Source organism: Bactrocera oleae, chromosome 2 (assembly GCF_042242935.1).
Source record: "Bactrocera oleae isolate idBacOlea1 chromosome 2, idBacOlea1, whole genome shotgun sequence".
In the NCBI taxonomy this organism is placed as follows: domain Eukaryota; kingdom Metazoa; phylum Arthropoda; class Insecta; order Diptera; family Tephritidae; genus Bactrocera; species Bactrocera oleae.
The window spans coordinates 70,006,824-70,022,050 of NC_091536.1; the positions used below are offsets into that span (position 1 = coordinate 70,006,824).

The 15,227-nt window shown below is 35.5% G+C and overlaps 1 long non-coding RNA gene across 1 annotated transcript; it reads left to right on the forward strand.

The window, feature by feature from the left end:
- The first annotated feature begins 12,766 nt into the window (after window positions 1-12,766).
- On the forward strand, window positions 12,767-14,331 carry LOC118681832 (uncharacterized). The gene is made up of 3 exons (XR_004977581.2): window positions 12,767-12,994; window positions 13,089-13,429; window positions 13,581-14,331. It is a non-coding gene; the product is annotated as an uncharacterized lncRNA (long non-coding RNA).
- Window positions 14,332-15,227: the final 896 nt, after the last annotated feature.

The following is a 15,227-nucleotide window of genomic DNA, read 5'->3' on the forward strand; positions in this document are numbered from 1 at the left end:
GTAAAAAAAAAAGCATGGGATAAATCGCACCTTAAATTTTACTAGCGATTTTCACTGAGAAGAGGAAGGTTTATCTACCAGAGTAGGTGGTTACGCCCTTAAAAGTTTAACTTATGCCTACTTAATTAAAACTTAATACCACCTTTCGTAAAAAATGTTTTTAAATCTGAGTAAAGAACTGTTGAAGAAAATATGACATTTACAGGGTAGTTAAAGTATAAGCATCCGATGTTATTCCATTTAGCTGGTTTTAACGCTTATCGACAACAAGCCAAAACCTTATTTCCCAATTAAGCTCATTCTCCATGCCAGATTTGTTACGTAATTCCTACAGGTCACTTTGAAACTCGAATTTTTTTGTATACTTTATGGCAGTTACTGATTGCGCGCTTAACAGCGACATCTGTTTTTCGTTTCATAAAACATAATATATATGCTTGTATATATGTATTATACTATAAGTATATCTATATACTAGAAAATGTGCGTATATATAGAGTATAACTCACTTATTTTCAACTTCTGACTAGATTTGAATAACAATAATTTGGTGTTTCGGTAATAGAGAATATCTCAGTTGAGCTAGATTGGGATGACCAAAAGACTTAGGAGGTTATATTCACTTGCAAGTCAGAAAAAAAAGTATTTTGTGAGTATACATTATTTTATATATAAATATAAAATATTGTAGACTTTCATAATTTAATGTACTTTACTAATAGGCAATGCTTTTTGAAAAAAATTGGATTCCCTTTATCACGTAGCCGATCGCCAGGGAGGCCTTCTAAACAAGGTGTTTAGCAGCGACGAAGATTTATTTGTTTTAAATTATCTTAAATCTAAAAACGAAGAGAGTTTGTTAAAACACTTCCGTGTGGCTTAAAAATCAGATTTATTATCAAAAATCATATTCCTTCGATCATTAACTGAAAAATATATCTAAAAATCATGTGAAAATTTCAAGCCGATGCTCCCCGACTTTGAAAAGAGCGCATCGAGAAAAACACGTTGGGGACCGATTACACTAAGTTTAAAAATTCTTACTTCAGCGCTGATATCTATGAAAATTTGATTTCTTCGATCAACTTCAAACATTCTCAAATATTCGTACATTCGATATATATACACAAAAAAAAAATCGATTTTTTTCAGTTCACAAGAGATATGACCCCTTAATTTGACTCTGAAAACACTCATCGTTTTTATGAAAGTTTTTATTTCAGAAATAAACTCCAAAAGCAGGCGTTATCTGTACAAAAATTCTCTTAATTGGAAATTTATTTCAATCATTTAAACACAATATTTATTTACATATTTCCTCGTTATTTAGAACAACAAAATTTCAAAAAAAAGCATATAAATATGTATATATGGATGTATTGTTTATATACATACATACATATAATTTATTAAATACATATGTTATGTATGCATGCATGTGTGTGTGAGTTTGCCACTGATATCCTCGTTTCCACTGATCAGCCGAGAATTAGGTCAAACGTTGTTTCGTGGAAGATAATAGCTGACATAAGCCGAATGTAAAACTAGAACGGAATGAAAATAAAAGTATACAACATTTTTTTATCTGCTTTCGTTGTGTTTGCGGCGAAACTGTTAACTGCTGCTAATTGCAGGTTCTGGCATTAATCAGCTGCCACTGAAGGTGTGAGAGAGGAAGCCATTCCTATTAAAAAAAAAACAATTAATAACAGCAATTTGGTCTCTTTATATAACCAACCCTTTGTACTAACGGCATGCATGTATTTGTATACACATAAATACTTATACGCTAAATGTTTTGAAAGCTAATAATTAAATTATTTTTTTTTAACTATGACTAACGGCCATATGCAACTTTTGCGTTAAAACGCTTCCGTTTAAACGGATACCTTTACGTTATATTATCGTTAATTCTTTTTATTTTTTTTTATGATTTATTACTAATTTACATGCTTAAAAATTATTTAGATGTAGTTGAAGCAGCTCAGCACCAAGTACATACATATATAATACATACATACCATATGTGTATGCATATATTAGCCTCCACTCACATTTCCTACTGGGCATCCCCTTGGCAGGCTTTCATACATTCTTGCATGCTCAATAAATTTCATAAGGTTATACAATTGGATAACAACACATATACTTATTTATGCATGTGCAGGCAGTTCCATACAGGAGAGTGTGTGTGTGTGTGTGTGCAACAGAAAATGTACAATTAAGCTCAGACCGTGCGGGACTTGAGCAACGTTGTTTTCGGTTTCAACGGCAAACCGGTTCTCATTTAAAGCACTCATGGCAACACATACATACACATAATCGTATGATATGCACATATGTATGTATATACTTGTACTTTCACGTATTCGCATTTATTGATGTGCATGTGGCTTACTGCAAGCTCTCTGTTGTTTTTCCTTTTTCTAAGTTAGTGGTCAAGGTCTAAGGAGCAGACGACATAAAGGAATCGAAGAAACACGGCAGCACATAAACATATCGCTTGCATATACATACATATGTACATTTATAAGTATATGCTTGTAAGTACATATGCATATGTATGTACATACATATATGTAGATGTATGTAGAGTTGCATGCTAAATGACTGTGGGCCGGCTGCGGTGAACCCAGCAGCAATCGCAGCGCATCTAATATTCAATTCAGTAGTGCATAATCAGGTATCAAAGCAAGTTAACGACTTTTAAATATACATTTATGATAGTTTCTACCTTTCGATCCTGATGCAGCCTGTAGTGCCCATGTCGATAAATAGATGGTATGATCTTTTCCAGGGCTTTTTGGCTTTTTCAAGATAAGCAGGATTACGCATCAATCTCAATGATCATATAATTGTGGAATTCGCCATGTCGATAGCTAAACTGATATGATCCGATGGCGTTTGTTTGCATTCGGTCTTTCTTTCTTACCTTTAATGATTCGTTTTAAATAGAATATTTGGGAGTTCCAACCGTCATCAAAGATTTTTAATATCTTCTCACACGACTATTTTGGTTAACTTCCTGTGTTTCTGCTTCAACATCACATTTCCCGTTGTGCATGTATTTTTGTTTTTTAAGGTCGAATTAATTTCATCCGATTGTAACTTTTCGATGTTGGCCTTTCTGGTGCGGGTGTGCTTTATAGCTGAGTGTAGCAGGATCATTTTGGCTGGGAAAAAGTATTATTCAAGTAGATGTTCGATTCCGGGATGCTCATACATATGGAATACCTGTATTATACCTTCCATCTAACACAGCATGATATAATTAGTTTTTACTTTCCATTGGAACCTGGTGCTACAAAATCGATCTTTAAGCAGTGCTGAAATCCATCCATATTAAAGGGTTAATTAAAGTTACGAACAGTGCAATTTCCGACACCACCAAAGAGACCAAAGTCAATTGAGTTGAAATCGCCAAGAGCAAAAATACCCAGATTAGACTGCAGAAATCTCTTAAACGGAATGTGCTTGCGGGAGCGACTGGCCGAACGACCATTTCCGACCTTCTCTTCTCTTTTACGCATTAAAACTTCACGAAAAACTTAAATAAAACTTCTGGTGCCCTTCATTAATCTATCCATCTCACCCTAAAAATTCAAACTATCCAATAATTATCTATTCCTGATCATCGGAAATAAAAATTAAACAATTTAAGCGAACCATTAGGGCAAAATAGATTTAAAGCCGTAGTGCAAGCCTTTATTTATTTTAACCAAATCATTCAAGCTTTCATAGCCAACCTGCAGAACCGTAAACCTGTCTTTACTTCATTTGTGACTTATCCGTATGTCAGTTTGTAAATTGCACGGTTAGTGATGATGTAACCCAGAGCACCTCAACAGTGTGCCTCTTCCCAGCTCCCAGCAAGCAGTCACAATGCCTACAGGCGCTCGTTTGTTCGCGAAGGAAGGGGGAACGCATTTTTATGGCCACTAATAATGTGAATAGTAATTATGTGCAAAAAATGCAAATACTTATATAAATATGTACATATGTATGTTTGCCAGTGGCCATATATGTAGTTGCATGTAAACCAGAAATTCAAATTTATTTTCGCAATAAAAGTGAATAAGCGACGAGGCGCAGGATGCGACCTGACGAACTGGTTTGGTAAGATTCACTTTTTATTTTCAACAGCAAACAAAAAATTTGAAGAAAAAAACATTACTGATAAAGAGATACCGCAAAATATAATAACTATAGTCACACACGCGCACACGAAGAGTCGATGGCGCAGGGTTGATGCGAACGGGCGGAGCTGTGGCTTGCGGCTGCACTTGTTTCGGTAGACTGCTGCTGTGAAGGATTGTGGCTGCTGTTTGTTGTTGCTGCCTTTTAATTGTATATTCATCTGCTTTAGGTTCTTTTAGTGCGGCAATGAAGACCGCCTGGCAGACCGAAACAGCGTTGAAGGTTATGTTGAATTCGTTGAACAGGTTACTTTTTGGCTTTTTCCCGGTTTTCAGCATATTTTTGCAGCGCTTTTGTTTGTTTTCTCTTTTTTTTGCATACATAGTATATATTCGCTCATTTATCTTAAGTATGCGCGAGCAGGTAGTAACATACATATTTACCCGTACTTGTGTGGCAAGTTTTTTTTATTGCATTACCTGCCAATTCGAAGGACAGACTGTATAGACAGCCCGCCTCGTTGGCGTGTGGTCAAGTTTATATGGATGCAGTGGGTCTGTGGTGTTCATCATTTCCTTAAACGGGCATACATATGTATATGCAATGAGACCTATTCATACATACATATATATAATAGTATGATGATTTTTATACAATTTCGAACTAAATGCTTAATTCATTATAATTACAAACTCCTTACTTATAAACAGATAAAGGTTTCGAACTATATACCATTATTGGTTCATATTAGTTAACTTTCTGTTGTTCACTAACTGCTTTAGTTCTTAGTAAGAATTGGGGGTTAGTACAGAAATTGTAATTTTTTAAAGTAACGAACTTAGTTTACCTCTTTATTGTTGTTCAAAAGCAGAGCGTTTCCAAAAACCTCATATCTGTATATTCGGAATGAGAGCGAAATAGAAATTAAGTACCTATTTGCATATATGTATGTATATAAATATATATAGCAGATTTGTGATAGGATAAGGCGCTATGTCAAGAGTCAATAGGAGCTCTTATCTTACTTCATAAAGGACTGTATCATCTACCCCGAGGCGCGATTGCCGTTAATTTTCTATAATAATTCAGCCCCTACACATTTGCACCTTGGAACACTATCAATACAGTGCGTATCATTAAAAGTACTATTACGGATGGTGGATAATCCACAACAGGACTACTTTTAGTTAAAAGGAAATTTAGTATTATGATTGGGTTCATGGAATAGATATCCCAAATAACTTTACTCCTGAAACAAGGGAGTAAAAAAATGATACCTTGCAAGCCAACCAGCAAATTAACGAAAACAACAGAAAATATCCTAATTATTATCTAGAAAAATACTGCCGCCCAGTTACGCTTAGAAGACCTTATGAATATTTCGGACCTTTATGGTCTAATATTATATCTGTTTCTCTAATTAAAACTCAGAAATTCCCAAAGAAATGACCTAGTCATTGATCTCCGAAACAAAGTCGACTATCAGCCTTATTACACTGGCCAAGCCATGGCTTAATGGGCCGTCGTATGTTCTATTAGAAAGTTGTTTCAAACTCGATTATTCCGAGTCTTCAAAAAACACAAGTTGTCTTCCATCCTTCATCATTCCTATGATATCGTAATATTCTGCCTTCCAATACAATATTGGTTTGTTAGCTTCAGATAAGGCGAGAGTTGTCAAACCAAGTATTGCACGCTTCGAAGCTCCATTCCACGTTTTTGTGATTAGATAATTGAGTATTACAAGAAAAAAAAAATCAATAAAAAAGATTATTTCCACAGGGAGTCCGGTACCATGTCCTCTTTACCATAAAATTTGTATTTCAGGTACTGGGTAAAGGATTTCTAACTTGACTATCACACAAAGAGTCAACAAAACAGTTGATCCCTAGTAAATTTTTGTTAAAAAGTCCTTCAAATCATTCTCTTCTGCGTTTTTCGACTTTAGTTGCCCGCAAGTGATATTATATTGTATATTATATTGTTGTATAAAAAAACCATAGCCTCTGACGAAAAAATTGTTTACCAGACCGATACGAACCCTAATTTGAATTTATTTGGCAAATCGGGAATACAATTCGAATGAAAATGATTAAATATTCAATTAATTCCCGAAATTACGAGCCTTATCGCGTTTATCACGTTCATTTCCTATGCTTTCAGCATTACGGATTAATGTTTACAAATAAAATTAAAATACATACATTACAAGTATATTAGTGCGAGACGATTCTTAATGCTTCAATAAATGTTATTCAATATTTAACTGACCAGAAAGTAAAGCAATAAATTAAAAATAAAGAACATTAAATGCGAAGAAAGAATTCTTAACACTATATTGGCAGGTGTAAACATTTTTTTCATACCAATAACAAAAAATCAGCGATCTTCACTAATACGCATTCTCACATCCACTAAAAGTAATCGCTTCCGTTGTTGGTTTTTTGGCAACCCCACCCGAAATCACTTGAGCGTACTTCCTTCCTTCACACGCCGTTTACGTCAGACACGGCTTAATGCCGTATCCATCGGCTCTGTAGCCGTCACCGAAAACGGTTACAGTTTTCTTTCTCGTAATTTTGCATATTACATTATTCACTATTTTGGACTGTTGTAATTCTTACTTATCTTATTTTTGTTTTTAGTTTCATTACGACCATGTTAATGGTGGATAATGATTTTTTATTATTTCGTCAAGTGTGTGCCGCAGAATTAATTATTTTTAATGAAGGTGTTAAGTGGATTAAGCCACAACATTTCACAGCTACATTTATTTTCACTCTGAGGACTTACTATTTTACTTTTTCAACTGACAGTTTAACTACTTACAAATGAGATTATGCGTGAAGAAAATTGGTGAAACAATTCTGAGATTTCTTGTACTTGTTGACAGCTCGAATTGAAAAAGCTTTACGCAAGCTTAATCAGCGGAAGTGGGTGCGTCATATATTTAAGAACGTTTGATTACTGCTTCTACTTCTGTCATAAGATCTGTGAGATAGTAAACTTAACTGCGCTGCAGCTGCTGAGATGTTGTACTGTTTGAAACCCAAAGGAGCCAAACAAGCCTTCATCTGACTACCGGCTTTTGAACAATCAAGCAGCATTACTGACCACGGTACTGCTCACAATATAAGTTGCAGAGTTGTTAATAACTGCAGAAGTTTATTTAGTTCTCTACCCAGATGCCTCCATGACTGTATTATCGGAATTGCCCGTTATAGGAACAAGTCGAAAAAGCTGACGAACTTAGCGCGATGGAAAGAATTCTGCCTTAATCCAAAATTTTAAATTCGTGGCACAAGGCATTCAGTGGATAATTACTGGTAACCACACGTGTGTTTATGTGTATGATATCGAAACAGTCCAACAATATACTTTTTGTACTTACTATCTAGGACTAACACTTAAAAGACACGTGTATAAATTTCAAAGTTATCGAATAATTGTTTGCTAAGATATAAAATTTTGAGTACACAAATTTAGATATTTGAAAAATTATGGCAGAAATAAATATTGTCCGAAGTTTGTACCGTTCTATAGTGATTTGCCGATACCGAAGACCCTGATCACAGTGGACGTTTTAAAGTTGTTGTTAAAGGTGAAATGATATAAATCGTGTTGAACATATCGCTTACGAAAATTCGGGTACTAGTAGGCATAATCGCCGGTATAAAATATGGAATGGCTTAGGCACTCATCGTATTTTTTGGACCTGATAACCAAAAGATTTTTTCAGTGCACAGATGTCACAAAAATGAAAAATGATCGCTGGAAAAAAAATCGCTGAGATTGAAGGCTATTCTCAAGCAAATTTTCAATCATTTCACAATAGTATCGCAAAGCTGAGGGATCTCTATACTCGTGTGAAAAGTTAGAAGATTACCAAAATCGGTGTATCGCCTTCGATGGAACCTATAGTAAATAATAACAATTAGACTGTCTGTTATACCGATAAATTGTAATGAGTTATATTCCGATTCGAACTTCCTTAAGATCTACTGATTTTAATACAATCGCGTACGATAACGTTTGTTTCTACATATTAGTCTCAAATCAACAAACTTTGTTGTTTACGAAAAAATTGATGAATGCTGGGGAAGAGCCTTAATCGTATTTAATTTTGCGGCATATATTATACATAACATATGCACTAGCGTTTCAAAAATGTTTTACGAGGTCTGAATCTCGATTCAACTTTGAGTGGCTAAAAAAACAAAATCATGAAAGAGAGAACACCATTTCAAGTATAATTTCTTACATAATAAATTGATTTTAAGAACGTAGCCTTTTTTCTACAGTTATTGGCGGTTTTTTTTTTAACAATGATCTTTAAAATGTGGCAACCCTGTTACCAATAAATGTTCAATATCGAATTCAGTTAATACGAAACGTGATTGCAACTGATAACAAAATCACGATTTTGTGAAAATGAAAAAGATTATCGAGGGAAGTAAAGGACACCAAATATCAACCAGTTAGGCCGAAGTGAGAGGCTTAAGTTGTGCACACAAACTCCACATTTATGTACGCGAAAATGAGAAGCAGCAGCTGTACAAACACACATACGTACGCATGTAATGGCTGGAATTTAGCTGACGATAAAAATAATTAAACGCCTATTGTGTGCGGCCATGGCCGATGGTCCAAAGGTGCTGACTGAAAAGACAAAAGCAAAAAAAATGCAAGAACAAGGTGTATACTACACATGCAAGCGAAGTGTGTGAGGAGCTGGAGTACAGCGCTGAGTGAAGCCGATCGGCGAGGAAGTACTGGTGAGTTGTTGCGGAGCCAAGCGGACGGGTTGTGCGGCAACAATTGCCGACAAACCTCCTGCCTTACTTTAATCGCATTACTCCTTTTTTGCCACATGCTTAGCATTTTATTGTTGTAATTGTTGTTGTTGTAGGGCTGACATACTGCCACCACTGGGCCGTGGCCGCTACAGCGGCGTCGCGTTGCACCTATGTATGCTTTTAACTTGCTACAATTGCATAGTTTCGCAACAATTTTGCCAACTTCAACGTTGTTGTTGTTGTCGTTGTCGCTGTTGTTGGTGATGTTGCCGTAACTGCTGCCATTTTTCACAGCACGATGAGATTGTTGTGCAATCAGCGAAGCATTGAAAGTGAAAAACTTCCAAAGTAAGGCAAATGCAACAAAAAGTAAGCAAGAAGAAGAAAAAACGACAAACAATAGCGAAATGGATCGAATGCCGCATTATTTCTCAAGCGCAACACGCCGCGCTGGGATCAGGCAAGATCGAGTGAACTTGGCTAGGAGCATGCAGGGAACACTACAGGCACGTCGGCGAGTAGGGCAGAGAAGTCGTGGCAAAAATAGTGCGTTGCTTTCGATACGCGTTGGAACTTCAACGTCTGTCGCAACGCTCTGATGAGACATACACATACACAAACAAACATACATATATATGCACATACAAACTTATGTATATTTAGTGCAGTTGTCGAGGCATTGCAAATTGCCGCAATCAAAACAGCAACACTGCATGCAACATTGACCATGAGAAAATACCACACAACTACAATGAAAGAAGTTATAAAAGTAGCACTTTCCATTTTAGAATTGACTTGCAGAGTCTTTATGTTTCGATCACTTCTATGTTTTGTATTTTCTATCAATTGGCAACTTCTATTCGATCTGAATTTATTTCAGCTCGCTAGTTTTCTTATTTTTTCTAGGGCCTTGACGAGCCTGTTATAAATAATTATCGCGTATGCGAACTGGCCTTTTTGGAACCCAGTCCTCTATCCATTGCATTGAACGGCTCATTCAAAACAAAAATTAATGAATTCTCTGGGAGAGCTATTTATTGTGAAGATACATACTTGATATTAGCTGTCTTCGATTCAGCGAAGACGTTACTCTCCAGCGAATCGAAAAAACTATACCAGGTGCTTAAACAAAAGGCCAGCACTTGTGATGCATCTCTGCGCTAACATGTCTTCTGTCGCATGCACAATAGTGTTATGACTCTTTCTTAGTGGATAAATTATTTTTTTCGCGTAAAAAAGCGTTCTTTTCTTTTCTATAAAATATTATAATTGATTTTAGGTTTTATTTTGTATTTTCATTTGTCATTTGAATCGTTCACAATAGTAAAAGTGATCCAAAATACGCAAAACAAAACTTTGTAGTATTGAAGATAGTAGCTATACCAATGTAACGAGGTATCCGCATACTCTCTTGTAGAGAATTCAACTCGATAACTTTGTTGCTGCTATTACATGTAGTTTATTTTGACAAAATAGCAAAAACGAGCAAAGAAATGGCGACTCGAAGACAGCTGATTTTAGAGATAATCCAACTCACAAAAACTTAATCTAGACTACTATGAACCTTTCGCTTAATGAATGGAGAACCTTCATTCGGTTAAGAGGAGATATATTCCACGATTTCCAATGTTCCAATTTCAGAAAATTTGGTGGATCGAGTTTTTAAACCAACCACGCAACTAAACATGGTGTGTTGAAAAAAATTTTGAAATTTTGGATAATTTAATACGATGACCAAGAATTTAGTTTTATTATGGAGATAATGGTTTGTCATTATGTTTTAAAAATTATTTCTGGCAAGCAAACGCTGCGACTGGCTCGAATTAAGTCCAGCCGAGTTGCCGACCACTGTCTGTAGCAATTGGGCTCGTAATTCAGCAATAACGCGAAGAATATAATCTTTTCCAAGGTGTGAATCGTCACGGACTTACATATATCCTTAGACAAGTGTTAAATCGCACGATCTTGGAGTCCATATCATGGGCCCACAACGCGAAATAATACGCTCACCAAAAGTTTCCTTCAATAAAGGGATTGTTTCGTTGGAACCAATTTCGTCAGCATCAACATCCTCTAATTTAAGCACGAAAAAGTTATTAATCACGGCCCACATTCTAAATTGACTGTAACATTATGGCCGACTTCACTTTTGAAGAAATGTGAATCAATGATTCTCTCTGCCCATAAAATACAACAAACAATGACTTTTGAGAATGTAACGGCGGCTCAAAAATGGCTTGTTGATTATCACCACTCTAAATGCGAAAATCTTGTTTATTTACGTACCTATTCAACCAAAAGTGAGCTTTATCGCTGAACAAAATTGATACGAAAACGTCGTTGTTGTTGTAGTAAGTGTGTTCATTATGAAATGGCCATTAAAAAGGACTAACCGCGAAAAAAGTATTGTCTCATGAAAAATCTCCCGTCTAAAACAATACCCATTAGTATACTGTTTCGTTTTTAATTAAAGCATATGCAATAGAATTACACAAAATATTGCACAAATAAAGCTTTAATATTTTCCCATCATTCTCGTTATTTGTGGATACCATACCAAAAAGACTGCGCTAGCCTGGCGACTAAGAATGCATCAAGTCAATTTTTGGATCCTTGTTCTCCTGTGAACCGTATTGCAGTGAGATCATTTTGAATTTACCAGATTAAATAGTAGTCAGAAGAGGTAAGGTAAGGGCTATAAGGTGAGTGAGGCGAAACTTCCCAGCCGTTATTTTCCAAATAGTTTTAACCTGTCTTGCAGCCTGAGCCCGTGCGTTGTTTTGCCAATACCGGACGTTTTTTGGCAATCGCTCGCTTCAATTTGATGAGTTGTTCGATTTCAGAAATACAGAGCATTACCTTATTATTAGGTATATTAGACTTTGCCGTTGACTTGGCTAGTTGGCCAGGTTTCATATATGCGTTTAGGGTTGCCATAATGGATCCACTTTTCATCACCACTCACAATCCGATGCGAAAACGACTACTTTTTGTAGCGTTCAAATAGCATTTCTGTGGCTTCTCGCCTCTTTTCATCAAATTTTCATCCTTCTGAATATCATAGTTAAGCTTTCCTTAATCAAGGACATAGGTCTTGAGGATCGTATCTATTTAACAATGTTTTTAAACGTTTCTATTATATAAACAACTTTATAGTTTACTACGTGTTAAGATATTACTTCTCTGCCATTTCTCTCACAACAATTTTTCTTTCGGATTTCAATTAAGTAAATCTGTCTCTCGGCTACTCTAATCCATTTTCCAATTTGTTAGCAATTCAACGCCTTTTCCAACCGTTTAACCCCATTCAGATTATGACATATGCACAAAAGCCAACAGTAGGACCTCCTTTCCCTTTATTCCGTCGACTCAGTGTGTTTCGGTGGCATATTTTAACAATTATGCTTATTAAAAATTTACATAATAAATCATTTTTATGGCGCGTTGAAAAATGTGCGAAGCACTACTCCATTAGGATGAAGCGAACAAAAAAAGTGTGGAAACGCAGTGTCTTGTAAGTTTTATATTTGCCGCTTTCATTATGAAAATACATTCAAATATAGGTTTTTATACCAAATATTAAATTTTTTTCTCTAAAAAGCAGAGGCTATAAATTATAGAACTAATTTCCATGTTTAACCCTTTCATGTATTTGTGTGCAAAGAGACCATGTGACTCAACCCTTTCGAATAGAGCTTAAGCGCCGGCTGTTGGAAAATTCAACCCTGCCGAAATTGGTGTGATAACTGTATTGACTTTTTGTTTTTGTGCAGGTTTTCTTTGCGTTTCCTTTACTTCAATTTGTTTTGTACTTTTTCACTATTTTTTTGTTTTTTTTGTGGTGAATTTCCTTTTATAATTTTTTGGTACAAATTCGATTTTTTCGGCAATTTTTAAATTCAATTTCCATTTCCAGCATCCTGTTTGGTTGTTTGCAAGCGCACTATCGTTTGTTTTGCTTTGTTGTTGCATAGCTGCGGGCGTTTATGTTGCTGCTACATAGTGCTTTGTTGCCTGCCACACGACTAATTTGGGACAAGCGTGTGTTATTTCTTGCCAAGGTAATTAAAGCAAAATATTTTTCCTCCCTCCTTCGCCTTTAAAAATGCTATGCAAATGCGAAATTTTTACAACAAAATAACCAAAAAAAAAAAGTTAGATTTTTTCTTTGCAACTGTTGGTGACTAAGCAACAGCGAAAAGCCTTTACCTTTGCCCCAACAACAAAACAACACAGTGCAACAACGATGATGCAGTACATTTTCCACTTGAGGAAACCGCAAAAACGCCGAATCTATGAAATGAAAAATGCTCGCATTGAACCCAAAAATGTGTTTTAATTGCGAGTTTTTGCATAAAAAATAACAACAAAATTTGTGTGTTTTCATGCCGCCCACTGCGCTGCGACCCGCAGGGGAGGCTGTAGCAATTTGTCTCCTGGGTGTAATTCATCAAAAACAACATCAAAGTTGCTGCAATTTTTCCGTATAAAAAAAGGTAAGTATATACATATATTTTTAATTGGAAACAGATATCGCGCAGTAAGAGTCAACCAAAAAAGAGTTAAATTAGGGAAGTTTTAAAAACTTGAAGCTAGCATTAGAACTAATAAGCCTGACGCTCCACTTGATTTCTTTCTTCAACACAGCTGGCGTCACGCGCGAAGGGTTAGCAGCGCTTCAAGAAAATTTCGGTCTGGTCTCGGCGAATTTCCACTAAATCATGTTCTGATAGGCCTGCGAAGCGTGAAAAAAATTTCATTTGACAAAAAAATTTCAAATTAATTTATAACCCAACTTGACACAGCACTTTTATACGAATTCGATAAGATGTCGGAACGCTGCTTTCGACAACTTTAATTTACCAAACAATAATGGAAAATATTTTGACAAACAACAAACAGCCATATGTACATAAATACTTGGTATTTGTAATTTTTTTGTGATACATTATTTAGCATATGTCTCTATATACACACTTACATATCTACTCACATAGTATGTGGTTCATTTCACTCCTTTAATTTATTACGATTTTTAATGAGCTCCAACGTGTATGTTTTATGTCACTTGCTTTATATGTCATGTAGAAACATATACATATATAATATAGTCATATACACATAAGTATGTATGTACATGTATACTTATTTAAAAGGAAGAAAAAATAATTGCTCACATGTTTTCCGCATCTTCTCACCCAACTGTCTGACCCTGTTGCTGCTGCCTCAAAGCTTTTTTTATTGCGTTGGAATCTTGAGATCTCTTGTTTGTGGTATGTCTGGATGGCAGAAACACATGTGACACTTTTCGAAAAATCTAATTTATCAATGCACATACATACATACATATATGCATAAGCTTGACTGTATTTATACATAGATATGTATGGATTCAAAATATGCCTACATTTGCTTAAATATTCATTTATATAGTAAACATATAAACAAAATATATTTGAGCTTCTTAGTTGATTAAGTTTGAAATCGCATGATGTCATTTGATTTACACCAGTGGCATCTGTGTATTTTATTAAAACGCAATTTATTCGTGTAAAAATTATTATTGGTATATGATTTTGATCCATTATTTTAACTCGGGTAATTGTCAGAGTTCTCGAGATATTCGTTTGCAGAGCAGAAAAACTGACTCAAGACAGCAATTGCAAGAAAAATATACTTAAAATAATCTGAAATTCAGGCGATTAGTACATACTTTTTGTAGAGCCCCCAAAGCTCTGGGCACTACACGACTGATGAGGTATTTGTTTTCCGCGATTGACTTCACACCTTTTCTAACACAGAGAGCATTAGTATGATATGAGTCCACAAAATAAAGTCTCATATCAAACTCCTAGAGCAAATACAACCCTTTTGTTATAAGAGACCTGAGCAAAGGACTCTATATATATATAAGTAATATGGCCTATCAGAATATATGAATACCGAAAAGAGACGGGATTTAAGGCGGCAATCGCCCGAGTAGGTAGATAATCATGAGGTTGGTAAATATGTTTGCCGAAACTGGAAGTATCCCAAGTAGACCGTACCATCGAAATCCGTACGTTCGTGTTCAAGAAACAATCGCGGCCGTTGCATTGTCAATTAAGGCAAATCCAAGAGTTTAGAGTTAGCAGACGGTCATTACAACGGATAATTCAAGATAACTTAAACCTGTTTCCGCACCAAGTTCAAATAACAATCCGGTTAACCCTGTATTGTCAGGCCATACTTCTTTGAAAAAAAACGGTTTAACATTAACTGTCAATGGGCACAATTATTTAAAAATGTTAAATG